The sequence below is a fragment of the Cryptomeria japonica genome, chromosome 10 (genome assembly GCF_030272615.1).
Source record: "Cryptomeria japonica chromosome 10, Sugi_1.0, whole genome shotgun sequence".
NCBI classification, from domain to species: Eukaryota; Viridiplantae; Streptophyta; class Pinopsida; order Cupressales; family Cupressaceae; genus Cryptomeria; species Cryptomeria japonica.
Window position 1 is genome coordinate 447,447,220 of NC_081414.1, and position 14,793 is coordinate 447,462,012.

Here is a 14,793-nt window from a genome sequence, read left to right on the forward strand (position 1 = left end):
ATCCATTCGTGCATTAAATGCACCCCATTACATCAAATTTCCACAAAAATAATGAATATTCCCCATGCCCATCATTCTACATGCGACAGCTGCATGCAAAAGGAATCTGTCATAAAATCATTAATACGGCGGTTGCATGCAAAAAGATTCTTCATGCATTCAACATGCATTGACCAAACCGCCACTAAGTCAAAATATTCCAGCAGTAAATGCGTCACCACTACTCAATCAAAAGATTCTCATCCAAGAATGGACGACCATTATCCCGCTCATTAATTGCATACGTGATGAAGTTAGTGATGACGGCTTCCAGCTCTCCTACAAAGACACTTGGCACGCTTTCAATGTCGAACTCCATGAAGGTGATTTCTTCCTCGCTATTGGAAAAGTTCTCCCATTCCACCATCATTTCCTATGTTTTCTTCATCATGTTGGAGAATGAAGAAACATTTGCAAAATGTTCCTTGCAAAATTAACCTACGAAGAAGAATTCGTGCAGTTGTGATTTCAAGGAGTTCACTATCACTCCATCTTCACTTAGCTTCTTTGTGAACAATGTTTCAATCCCACTGATAATTTCTTCCCGCACCCTTCTAATCAAGTCTTTTAAAGTTGAAGACTCCATGCTAAATTTTTCAAAGGTATTCCTTCCGGAGCAAACGGCGCAAGACCATCGGGAAAAGTCATAAATCTCATTCTCCTGAATCACTTTCCCATGAATTAGTGTTTGCTTCGAAACTCTCATTAAAGCCATAAGTCGCAAAATGGTTAAATCTTGATAGATGTGAACATCTTCCCACAGACCTTCTGCTACCTCCAATCTATTTAGAAGGGCAACAAATCTGGAATGAAGACGAGCCAAGTCTTCAATAAACTTCCCAGCTGCAGTAAAGACGTCTTCCACCCATTCCCTGGAACTTTGGGCGACTTCTCTAATTACTTATGTGTAATCAACGACTTCCTTAGAGAGAGAGGAAGGAGGAATAAATGAGGGGTCTGCTTCTCTGAGCGGCCACTTGAGACTTTTGATGTATTCACATAAGGCCCTATTTTCTTCCTTCAGCCTTTTACATTTTGCCTTTGTTTTCTGCATCTTTTCTCTCATGGCCAAGGAAGATCCTTCAAATTCTTCTATTATCTGCCCAATAGAAGCATAACCTAGATCAGCTTGTCTAATTACATAATCTTCCGGCCTAATATCATTCTTGTCTTTATCTACTGCAAGCTCAGCGACATGCAAGGTTTGAAATCCAGATTCATCCCTCACAACGTTGGAGAATTTTCGAGGAGCCTTCTTTCCTGCCGGTTGATCCATTCTTTTTAACATTTCCTATGTTTTCTTCATCGTGTTGGAGAATGAAGAAACATTTGCAAAATGTTCCTTGGAAAATTAACCTACGAAGAAGAATTTGTGTAGTTGGGATTTCAAGGAGATCACTGTCACTCCATCTTCACTTAGCTTCTTTGCCAACAATGTTTCAATCCCGCTGATAATTTCTTCCTACACCCTTCTAATCGAGTCTTCTAACTACCGTGCTGGATCAATTTCTTTTACCGGCTCCCTTCTTATTCTATCCATCAGCCAATCAAGAGTAGGAATGGAGTGACTATGAATTTCCATCTGCTCATGCTCCTTCGATACTTCATCCATCTCCCCAAGGATGGCTTCTACAAAACTATCCTAGTGAGTTTCTTCCTAATGAGGAGGAATTTCCTGTCTCTGATCTCCTGGCTGATTGGGTCTATGTGAAGCACTAACACTGAGAACGTCTTGCAATGGAGCATTGTTAGAAAGATTGCCTTGAGGTAGACTTACTGGATTCTCCTGTATAAACACTTCTACCTCTTGCACACTAGAAGAACTGGCTGGTGATTGCATCCTTTCCACCCTTGCTCTTTTTTGTGGTGGTGGATCCCATTGAACTTCTTGTTGAACTTCTTGCTAAGCTTCCTGATGAACCTCTTGATGGACCTCCTGCTGGATTTCCTACTGAACATCCTTCTTCCTTGTCAACCTTTTTCTCTTTGGAGCATTTTTCCCTTTGTTGAACTCAACTCCTTCCTATCGAACTTCTCCTTCAGTCGTCCTGTGAAGAACCTTCAGTAACCTCGCTATGGGAATCTAGATTTCCCATTAATTGAAAACTCAGGCGGACATTTCCTTCCTTCAACCTTCTTATATGCCGATCAACCCAATGTTTAGTAAATTTCAGAACCAATCTTGGCCAAAATATCCAGATCATCAATTTTGAGCTCTGACCAATTTGGAAGCTGAATGGGTTGATCCTTCAGCTTTTCGAATTAAAATTGCACTAAGTCTGAATCTTCCTTCACTTGATCCGGCACTTGCATTACTTCACCTATTCTGATTGTTTGCAAGGGCAGCCTGGAAAACATCTTCCTTCTGACATCAAAATTGTCTTCTAGGTGAAACTTATGTAAAAAATTTACTCCAGCAACCTTTTTGATCTTATGATATGGATCGTAGTGAGACCTGGTGGTGTAATATGCCAAGCGGTAAAATGCCAATTCTTCAGTTGCCTTCTCAACTGCTGCCAAGTTCGGGCACACTTCCATATAGTCCCTGAGGACGATTGCGAATTCAATAGACAGCTTCTTTTCTTCTTCTGAATTTGATCATAAGTTGTCGACTACCTCATAAGTTCTAATAGTATCAGTTTGTCAGATGGATACCGTGGCAGTTTATATGGCTGGAAAGCGAAACCCTGTGTCCTGATATATGTGAACTTTGGAAATAGTAGGAACTGTTGAAATGTGGCGACTGATCAGAAAAGTACTGTACACTCAGCACGTATCCTCGCACTGTGTTTATGGAGCCCTCGAGAAAAAAATTTTGGGGGGTATTTTTTGTTGATGAAAACCGACATTGTAATAAAACCCTAAAAAGGCCGACTTTGATTGTTGCCCTAAAAACGCATGTTATAAGTGGCTGGGATGCTTAAAGCATTGTAAGGTTGATGTACTATTTTTGTTGGATAATAAGAAAGATTGGACGGCTGTGTATGGTGGACGTAACCCATTCTGGGTGAACCACGTTAAATCTTTGTGTTATCTGTGTCCAGTTTTATTCCTTTATCTTTTGTATTTAAATCTGCATATAATTGTTAGTTCATATTTGCTTCGGATCTACTTGAAACCCTAACAATTGGTATCAGAGCGAGGTATTCTGTAAATTGGCAGGACTCTCAAATTTGAGTGGGAGCAATGGAGAATTCCAAATTCAAGGTCGAAAAGTTTAACGGCCAGAATTATCAGTTATGGAAAATGCAGATGGAGGATTACCTGTATCAAAAGGATTTGTGGCGGCCATTGGAAGTAAAGGCAAAGAAACCGACCACAATGTCAGATGAAGAGTGGGACATTTTAGATAGAAAGGCACTGGGATCCATTCAATTGTGCCTTGCGCCGTCTGTAGCATTCAATATAACAGAAGCAAAAACGGCTGTAGATTTGATGGCAACATCGGCTAAGTTATATGAGAAACCCTCGGCTTCAAATAAGGTATTTCTTATGAAGCATTTGTTTAATTTGAAAATGAGTGAGGGAGGATCTGTAGCGGAGCACTTAAATGAATTTAATACAATTACCAGTCAATTGTCTTCGGTAAAAATTACCTTTGCAGAAGAGGTTAGGGCTCTCTTGATTTTATGTTCTTTGCCAGAAAGCTGGAATAGCTTGGTTATGGCTGTAAGTAACTCTGTCTCTGGTAAAAATACTTTGGTATTTGATGATATTGTTGGTGTTATCCTAAGCGAGAAAATGCGAAGGAAAAGCACAGATGAGACTCCAACATCATCGGGTAGTGTTTTGAATGTGGAGAACAGAGGAAGATCAAAGGAAAGAGGAAAAGGCCCTTGGAATGAGAAGTCATGAGGGAAGTCAAAGAAAGGACGCTCTCAATCTAGAGGAAAGAAAGATTGCTGGTACTGCGGAAAGCCTGGTCATCTAAACAAAGACTATTGGTCTCGGAAAAACAAAGAAGGAGACAAAAATGAAAATGACAGTAAGGAAGCTAATATTGCAAGTAATACTTTACCATATGCTTTGATCTTATGTTTGGATAATGTTAATGATTCCTGGGTAATAGATTCTGGGGCTTCATTTCAAGCTACACCCCATAGAAAATATTTTCTAGATTATGTTCAAGGTGATTTTGGACGGGTATATTTGAGTGATGATGAGCCCTGTCAAATTGTTGGAAAAGGAAAGATAAAGATCAAGTTGCAGAATGGAAATGACTGGTTTCTGAAGGAGGTAAGACATGTTCCTAATTTAAGAAGAAATTTAATTTCTGCAGGGCAACTAGGTAGTGAAGGTTGCATAGTTACCCTCTCAGACAGTATGTGGAAGGTCGCTAAAGGATCATTAGTAATAGCTAAAGGTGCGAAGGTAGGCACATTATATCTGTGTACAGGTAACACTTACTCTACCCTAGTTGCTACAGATAAAGTTACTGCAGGGACAACAACAATAAATGTTGCAAGAACAGATTCGATAATGTGGCACCATAGGCTTGGGCACATGAGTGAGAAAGGGATGAAAACCCTTCACTCCAAAAATCTATTGCCAGGACTAAAGAAGATTGATTTAGAGTTCTGTGAAAACTGTGTTTATGGTAAACAGAAAAAAGTCAGATTTCTCAAGGTTGGGAAAGAGAAGAAAAGTGAGAAGTTAGAGCTTGTACATTCAGATGTATGGGGACCGGCTCAGGTATCATCTCTTGGTGGCTCTTGTTATTATGTTATTTTTATTGATGACTCAACCAAAAAAACATGGGTATATTTCCTAAAACAAAAATCAGATGTTTTTGAAACTTTTAGGAAATGGAAAGCTTTGGTTGAGAATGAGACAGGAAAAAAGTTGAAGTGTCTCAGATCGGATAATGGAGGTGAGTATTGCAGCAAAGCATTTGAGGATTACTGCTCCTTAAATGGGATTAGAAAGCAGAAGACAGTTCCAGGAACTCCACAAGAAAATGGTGTGTCAGAGAGAATGAATAGGACTATCATGGAACACGCGAGGAGCATGAGATTGCATGCTGGATTGCCCTTACATTTTTGGGCAGATGCTGTACATACTGCTGTCTATTTGATAAATAGAAGACCTTCAACCCCTTTGGATGGTGGTATTCCAGAGGAGGCATGGACTGGTAAAAAGGTAAATTATTCTTTTCAAAAAACTTTTGGTTGCGAAGCTTTTGTCCATGTTGATAAAGAAAACAGAACCAAGCTTGATGCTAAATCTCATAAATGTACCTTCATTGGATATGGGATAGATGAATATGGCTATCGGTTATGGGATTTTGAAAATAAGAAAATAACTAGAAGTAGAGATGTTATATTCAATGAGAAGGTTATGTATAAAGAACAGATGCAGGAAAAAAAGCATGAACAGGACAAACAAGAATATGTGGTGTTGGATGAGATTCCTGAAAATGAAATGCCACAGGTACCTGATGCTCAGCAACAACAGATTGTCCCACAAACTCCTACAAGTGTTAGACGTTCTAGGAGGACAAGTAGACCCCTTGAAAGATTTTCTCTTTCTTTGTATTCTATTTTATTAACGGATTCTGGTGAACCAGAAGAATATGAAGAAGCAATGCAAGTGGATGCCAAACAACAATGGGAGCTAGGCATGAAAGAGGAGATGGACTCCTTGATGAAAAATAAGACTTGGGACTTAGTCCCTTTACCTGCAGAAAAAAGAGCCTTGCCTAACAAATGGGTTTATCGGCTAAAGGAGGAGGAAGGAGGTCAAAAAAGATATAAGGCCAAACTTGTGGTAAAAGGTTTTGCACAGAAAAAGGGTATAGATTATGATGAAATATTTTCTCCAGCTGTAAAAATGACTTCAATTAGAACTGTACTTAGTCTTGTGGCTGCAGATGATTTACATCTTGAACAATTAGATGTCAAAACAGCTTTTCTCCATGGAGATTTGGAGGAGGAAATTTACATGTTGCAACCACAGGGATATGAGGTCAAAGGAAAGGAGAACTTGGTGTGCAGGTTGAAGAAAAGTTTGTATGGCCTAAAGCAAGCACCACGACAATGGTATTTAAAATTTGATAGTTTCATGGCTGAACACGGTTATCATAGATGTCATTCTGATCATTGTGTATATTTTAAGAGATTGGATAATGACAGTTATATTATCTTGTTACTTTATGTTGATGACATGCTTGTTGCTGGTTCTAACATGGAACACATAAATGATCTTAAACAAAAATTAGCCAAGTCATTTGCTATGAAGGATTTGGGTGTAGCTAAGCAAATTCTCGGTATGAGGATTACACGAGACAGGAAAAATAGAACCTTGAATTTGTCCCAAAGTGAATATAAAGAAGGTGTTGAAAAGATTTAACATGCTGGATGCAAAAACAGTTAGTACACCTTTGGCTAGTCATTTCAAATTGACTAAGGAGATGTGCCCAAAGGCACAGGAAGAGGTTAATAAAATGTCTAACATCCCATATTCATCAGCTGTTGGCAGTCTGAAGTATGCAATGGTATGCACAAGGCCAGATATTGCACATGCAGTGGGAGTTGTGAGCAGGTTTATGAGTAATCCGAGTATGGAACATTGGAATGCTGTGAAATGGATTCTTCGGTATTTGAAAGGAACTACTACGAAGGCATTATGTTTCAAAGGATCTAATGCTGCTCTGAGTGGATTTGTTGACTCTGATCTGGCGAGTGATATTGATTCACGGAGGAGTACTACAGGGTATGTTTTTACTATAGGGGGAACTGCAGTCAGTTGGGTTTCTAGGCTGCAAAAGGTTATTGCACTTTCAACCACTGAAGCTGAGTATGTTGCTACTACAGAAGCCAGCAAGGAGATGATTTGGTTACAATGTTTTCTGGAGGAATTGGGTCAGACACAGGAGGATCGCCCATTGTATACTGATAGCCAGAGTGCCATTCATCTTGCGAAGAACTCTGCTTTTCATTCAAGGACAAAGCACATTCAGCTCAGGTACCACTTCATCCGGACTGTTTTGGAGGAGGGTCAGTTACGGCTTGAGAAGATTCAAACAAGTGAGAATCCTGCCGATATGTTCACGAAGGCAGTTCCACAGGAGAAGCTGATTTCTTCATCAGTTTCTATTGGTCTTCTTGATTGATAATTGTGGAATTTATACCAATCGAGTCCTAGTGTTTTATCCAGCAGATGCTGCATGTACAATGGTGTCGTGTAGTATCAGTCTCCAAGTGGGAGATTATTCGGTGTGGAGCCTGATTGTTGCCCTAAAAACGCATGTTATAAGTGGTTGGGATGCTTAAGGCATTGTAAGGTTGATGTACTATTTTTGCTGGATAATAAGAAAGATTGGACGGCTGTGTATGGTGGACGTAACCCATTCTGGGTGAAGCACGTTAAATCTCTGTGTTATCTGTGTCCTGTTTTATTCCTTTATCTTTTGTATTTAAATCTGCATATAATTGTTAGTTCATATTTGCTTCGGATCTGCTTGAAACCCTAACAGGAACGTGGCCCCAAATTGTTGCACTAGAGCCCTAGCCTGTGGTGACACTCGTGTATGAAGTTCATTCTACATAAGTCTATTCAAGTACATGGCAAAAGTGTCCTTCGCCAACCTGAAAGAATTAGTACTGTAGAGGTGTTGTAAATGATGTTCAATTTACATTCAATATGCAAGTTATATTCTACTTAGTATTATCTTGTTTTATCTATTACTGAATTATCATATGAATCTAATTATCTTCCTTTATGTGGCAGGTGAGAGGAGCATTTATAAATTTCGATCTCCATTCTCACACATACCATTTGACATATATAGTGGGCTGGGTACGGTCAAGCGATGCCTTGACCGGCCATGTCTTTTGGACATGTCCAATCAAGACATCACTTGATCGTGCCCCGTCGCTATAATAGTGCATGGCATTTATTAACCAACCTGTATATGTCTAACACGCAATAACTATCGGTGTATGCCAAACGGTGTATGATTATATTTAACACCCGATGACTATCGGTGTTTGCATAATACTAACAGCCGATAGTTATCGACATGTATTTAGCTTTAACAGCCGATAACTATTCGGTGTATACTTAACAACCGATAACTATCGGTAAACTTTATCATGCCACTCGATATATAATGGAGCACATATAACCCGATATAATCGGTGTTTGATTAATCATTTATTATTATCAATTATGTTAATCGATACAAATCGGAATGCATGAACATGATTTAGTAATCGATGAACATAAACAAATGATATAGTATGATTATCAATGTTAAGGATTTGATCGAACTGAATAGGTTATTTATATGCAAATGTAGAATGGCTATCAAAGAGGAATTAATTGCTTGAAGGTTTCTATGATAATTATCGATATGATAAATGATTGAATGAGAGACTTCATTTATCTCTCATTCAATCATTTATCTTACCGAAGCTATCATGCATTAACAGGTGCAACTGAGGATAATTCTCATGAACTTTCAGCTGTGTCGGTCTACAGCCCATAACTCCTTTTCCAAGAAGACCATCAAAGCCCCCCATCCTTGCAAGCATGTAAATTACATAGGAGCTCATGTAGAAGGACTGGGACTTCTTTTCTTTCAAATCCTTCAGTTGTTCATGGACGTAGTGGCTAATTAACCTGGCCCAGTCCACTAACCCATTGGAATTCATAACCTCGCCAATGTAGAAAAACATCCATGGACACCCCATTATCCTGCTCAGCATCATTATCAGGTCCTCATATTCCTGTTTGAATTCGAAGATAGTGAGTGTCTTTAGCATTTTGGAGATGTGCGATCTAGGCCTCAGCAACCATGCTTGTTAATAGTTTCCGCACATCTGTCAGGACCTGCATCATGTATTGCCTTAGCTCCATTCATGGTCCGATAAGTCATTGAATGATGTGAAGGGATTCTGAAGGTTTCAACAATTGATTTTGGAGTCAAAGTGGCTAACAGCTTGCCACTTGATGTTGAAATTGTCATCCTTTCCAGATTGTACTGTTTTGCACATTCCAGAATCAAGTCTGGGCATTGAATAGGAGGAAATCCTGTTGCCGCAACAATTCCAATTCTGAGCATCTTGCCAGTTGTGGGAGATGGATACCCTGTTGTTCCGAACATCCTGATACTAAAAGCAGCCAAGTTAAATGTTCCTAAATTCGTATCACTAATCTCCTTCCATCTACACACCACCGTGGATTCCGGAAGGAATCCCTTCAACTCTGCTTTTATCTGTGCCTGTCTGGTGATGGTAGCCGCCTTGCTTGATTTCGCCATCCTGGAAAAGCTTTTTGAAAAGAGTGAAAAAATTTCTAAGTACGACTTTCTTCACTTCATCTCCAACTCTTCCTTCTCAAAACTTTCACGTGAAAAATGAATTGTCACATCATGCTTATATAGAGTTTCTCCAACGTGCTGCTAAGTTAGGAGGAATTAAATTTGGCAATTATATTAATTATGCATCATACTTCCCCTTTCACTACATCATGCAAATGGAACCTTCCTTTATTGCGTTGAGTTGTGCATCATTCTTAAAATATTCCCCCGCCAACTCATTACTTTCCATTTTTTCAAATTTGGGAGGGCAATTGGAAGATACTTTCAAGATTCACCTTATTTGTCCACATGGCTTGACTATTCTTGCTCTGGAAGGAATTTTTCATGCTTTTCCGCCATCTCCTATTTTATAGGAACTTTCCTAAAATTTAGGACCCGGGTCCAGGAGAGGGCGAATTCTCTCACGAGTCCAAATCTGCCAAAAACTTCGAAATTCAACGAGATTTGGTGTCTAAAAATGGAAATTTTAAAATTTTTACAGAGGGGATTTCTACTTTTTCCATTCCATTCCATTCCAAACCCTCTTTTTTCCTTTTGCATTGGAGAGTTCTATCCATAGGCGCGGAATTCATTTTTGACAGAGGAATTTCAAATTTCAATTATTTTCCATAGGCATGTGGATTTGGCGACCTAATTTCTCCATGGGCGCAATTTGCATGGAAGGAAGGAATTTGATTAATTTTGAATTTTCCATGCACTCATCATTCTAGCGCCCCTCTAGGCGTTTGGGTGCTAAATCCACTCAGAGAAGGATTTTTCATTGTTTTCACTTTTCCATGCTTGGCTCTATTTGGTGCCTTATCCTCCACACCTTGGGCGCTATTCTCTACTAGGTGTGGAATTTTGAACTTTCTCCATTCTCCTTGCCAACCTAACTTCGGCGCCTTTCCTCCATTTTGGGCGTTATTTCTTCATTAGGGAGGAATTCACTAGATTTTGACTATTCCATGGGATGAGCATTTTAGCGCCCCTCCCTGGTCCTTAGCGAATTTTTACCTTGGCCAAGGAAATCACATTTTTTCTTGTTTTCCATGATGACCCCCTCCTAGCACCCTAATCATGTCTTGGGCAAAATTTTGCACTTGACAAGGATTTTGAACTTCTTCAATTTTTCCATGATGACTCCACTTTGGCACCCACTTGACTCCTAGAGCGCTAATTCCACCTTGGCATGGATTCTCACGTTTTTCAACTTTTCCAAGAGCACTTGAATTTGGTGCCCAACTGCACACCTGGGCGCTAAAACCACGTGATGAAGGATTTTTACAATGTTCATGAATTCCAAGCTCAGTTGAATTTGGCGCCTTATTCCAAATTTGTGTGTGGATTTCACCTTGGCATGGAAATTAACTTTTCAACCTTCTAGAATTAGCCACCCTTGATCTCCTCTGAACTGAAGTGCCATTTTGAGTTTTGAAGTGAATTTCTCCAAACTTAAAACATTTTTTATCACTTTCCCCTTTAGGAATGGATGCCGACACTTAGTTGCTTTTGATGGATCTTGTCTGCTTTCCGACCTTCCAGATTTAAACAGATTTCTTCAGGAATGCCCAGTCTTCACCGTCTACTTGCGGGAACCTGTCACAAATGAACTTTCCAAAAATAGAAACTTTTCAAAATGTCAGAGTTAGAGCCCAAAACAAGACACAGAATGAGTTACTATAAATAGTAAGTTTGATTTTTGGCAAAATGAAGACATTCTAGGATGCAATAAAATCCCTAAAAAATAGGAACTTTCTAAAAATAGAAAGTTGCTCAGAATTCGCTCAAATTTTACTGGGAGGTATCTTGAAGAGTCCCGATTCCAGATCTACACTCAATTTTTTCCAAAACCCTAAAAGAAACCCCTAAAATCTAGGACTGAAGGCAAAAACCCTAAAACTGACAAAACGAGCTCTAAACTTAACCAAATTAGCTCAAACGAAAAGCAGACTTGACCAATTCAGCCCCCAAACACTTGCAAAGCAGAGAGACCGGAGAGATTGCCACCAAAAGACCCAAAAACAAAAACTAAAAGAGCGAGAGGGCCTAAAAAGTAGGGGGTCCCTGTTTTGAATGGGGTAATGTGTGATTAGGTCACAACATGTAGTTTTCTGAGCTTACATATTTGCAAAATAGTCGTTTCTGGGAATATTTTAAGGACCATGCACATAGAAATCAGGTTTCTTACATATGTTGATTGATTAACCTATGCAGCAGTTTGTAAACTTGTTCAAGCTATATTTAAACTTCTCTTTAAGCACATTATATGGATTTACATTGAGTGGTTATGGACTGTTTGATTTTTACCATATACAAACTTTTGTAGGTATTTAAAGGTCTGCAAGTATTACCTATAAAACCCAGCCTACAATTGAAAGTTGGAGTCATAACTTCATAGGGAATTTGCACTTGTTTAGGTGATGAACGCATTGTGGTGACTCACTTGACCATTGGATCAATACACTGATCTGCAGTGGTCTCCCTAGCTGACCTACCATCTCTTAAATCATTCAAATAGAATATTTTATTCTAGTTTTGGTGTTATTTCTGTCCTACCTTCCACTGTCAGGAGCAACTTATTATGCATCTTAAGTGAGTAAGCCACAAGTACACATTCAGTGAGTCATGTTGGAAGTAGTTGCATATTTGTATGTAGCATAAGGAGTTTCATCCATGGGAATTGTAACTTGATCATATCTTAGATTGCATATGGATGCTTGTCCCAAATGTACTTATTGTGAGGTCTTATTAATCCACCCATGGCTGCCATTAGGGCATGATAGTCAGCGCCTAGTTGTATTTATTCATCTCTCTTTAAATGTTCTAACAAAGGGCTCAAGGAATACCATCCCCGGCCTAGCAGCCAAAAAGAGTAAGAGGATTTAACCTGTGCTATGCATTGGCCTCTAAACTGGTTGGTCATTGTTGAAACTTGATATGTTCTACATCTCTACATGTGCAGTTTTGTTCCCCTCTGCCCGAATGTTGAGTGTCTTTCCTAGAAGATTAGAACTGCAGTTATGGGACCCAACAAAACCAAATGCAAGTCTAGAAGGGTTCAGAGGTAAAAAACCAGTGTTTCAGACAAGGTTTTTCTGCACCCAATCACCACAAGTCCACATCTTCAACGTGCACTGACTCAGCAGCAAGTAAATTAGTGATTTTCTATTTTTTTTAAGTTGACTCTTAAGTACTCACTCTACTCATGAGTTATCTACAATTTTTCAAACTATGGTTTGCAATAGTGATGAAAAACTCTGCGCGTATGTGAAAAAACCCACAGTACTCGCAAGCCCTAGTCAGGCGCGAGTCACTCACGCATATACTCGGCGATGGGTTTTGTTAAAAATCGTGGTGAGTTTACCCTGTAAAAATCACCAATAATCGCCAAAACGCGGACAAAAAACCGGCATGAAAACTTGGCAATCGATTAAAATCATTGTTTGCAGCGACGTTTCAACCTCTGATTGGCATGTGACCCCGAGTTAGGGCACACGACGGCAAGTTAGGGCATGCAACGGCTTCTTAAATTTACTTGTTCTGGAACATTTAGCTTCATCCCGCTCTGCAAGATGAAGATTCACAGTAATGTCATGCATGTTTAGTTGGAATAGGGTTTTGAAACAAGACTTAATTTTGAGAACCGCATTGTTCTGTGTTTATAACTATTTGACTCTTAAAAAATCAGGTTTAATTTTGTTAATTTGAACATATTTTGAATACATAGTCTAGTTTTAAATATATTTTTTTATTTATTTTTTTAAAATTTATTTAATTGTGTAATTTAATTTATATTTTTTTTATTTTTAAAAATAAAATAATATGGATATCTTTATAATATATTTGAAATATATCTTTTTGTTAAATATCAAATAGATATTTTATAAGTTCGAAAAAATGAAAATAATTGTTATAACTTATATTAATATCTTTTAAAGATTATTCTTATCGACATATATGTAATTGGTATCTAATTTTGATTTATATATGATATTATGATAGAAATCGGTCATATGCTCTACAAATTCAATAATATGTAACTTTTTGAAGACTATTTTTTAAATTTTATATATTTTCAAATATTCGCTAAATTTGCTGAGTTATTGCCGATTTTTTCCCGAGTTTTTTGGAGAGTTCCGAGTTTTTAAAAATTTTGTGTCGGCCGAGTCATTGCCGAGTCCAAGTTTTTCAACTATAGTTTGGAAGACCTAACCTCCACAAGATTTGTATACAACTCAACCAAGTTTTCCAGTATTTAATGCAAAACAATCTCTAAGGCTCACTACTTAACCCATACTTGCAAAGAATTAAGTTTAGGAATGAATATGGGGATCTTATAGAAAAATTGGCCTAAGAAATCTGCATTCAATATTCAGACCTATGTTACCCGGGGACACATCCCCAGCCAAAATGGGGCCGTTCCCATCCCTGAAACATCCCAGGGATGATGGGATGCTACGATGGGACACGATAGGGCTTTTACATTTTAACAAAAGAAAAAATCTGAATATTTGAAATTTTCCATATTTCAAATATAGAAAATACACTGCCCCTTTGTGTTTGCACGGTCTCTTTGTCATTATGCATGCCTTATATGAATATTTCAAATTTTTTAATATTTTAATAGCAGTGCCATCCCCTAAAATGGCTCCCTCTAACCCCATCCCCATCCCCGAAACACATCCCCCCATCCCCAAAACGTGGGGTAACATTTACATTGCTAACAGATTGAAAACATTTCTTTCCTAGAATTACCTCTTACCTAACATATATCTGAATGTGTTTTCATAATAGAAGATTACTGCACATGTTGAAACATGATGAAAGATTAAAACCTGATTCTTGCTCCTCAAAATAAGCTTCTTAGGAGAAGTGGAAATATTGACAGCATTCTGATTATGAGAGAGTGCATTCAATCAAGCATTTGAACCATGCACAGGCACATACCATTTCCAAAGTGTTCTAAGGAGGGACAATAACTGAAATGCCTTGGAGAAACATGGTTTTGAAGGATCATGCCATGTACAATATCTGTGCTTATCCAAATCCTGCAATGCCTAAATCCTTTGTGTGTGTAAGGTGTGAACAATTATAAAGTGCAAAAGTGAGTTTTGTTGGCAAATGACAATGTATGATGAATCCCGAATTTGAAATCTTGACACTTGGTAGGATTGCACTTCCATCAGGAACTCTGAAGTTTATATATATTCAAAGACACAGGAGCGCATAAAGAGGATCTAAAAGAATGTGAAAACTTAAAATTTTCACTACCATGCATCTCCATACTCATCTCTGTATGGAACTCTAGCCTAGAAGAAATATATGCTATTCAAACTTTGGATTTACATTGTAATTTATTCTAACAAACATTGAAAAAAGTTATAATAAATTCGACACCCACCTATCTTGTAGGAAAACGGCTGAAAGAAATGAATGCTATTAGCATAAAA

The 14,793-nt window shown here is 38.4% G+C and overlaps 1 protein-coding gene across 7 annotated transcripts in view; it reads right to left on the bottom strand.

Annotated features, from left to right (window-relative positions):
- The window catches only part of LOC131067540 (probable histone-arginine methyltransferase CARM1), a 253,344-nt gene that overhangs the window by 154,307 nt on the left and 84,244 nt on the right, over positions 1 to 14,793 (bottom strand). The window lies entirely within an intron of this gene.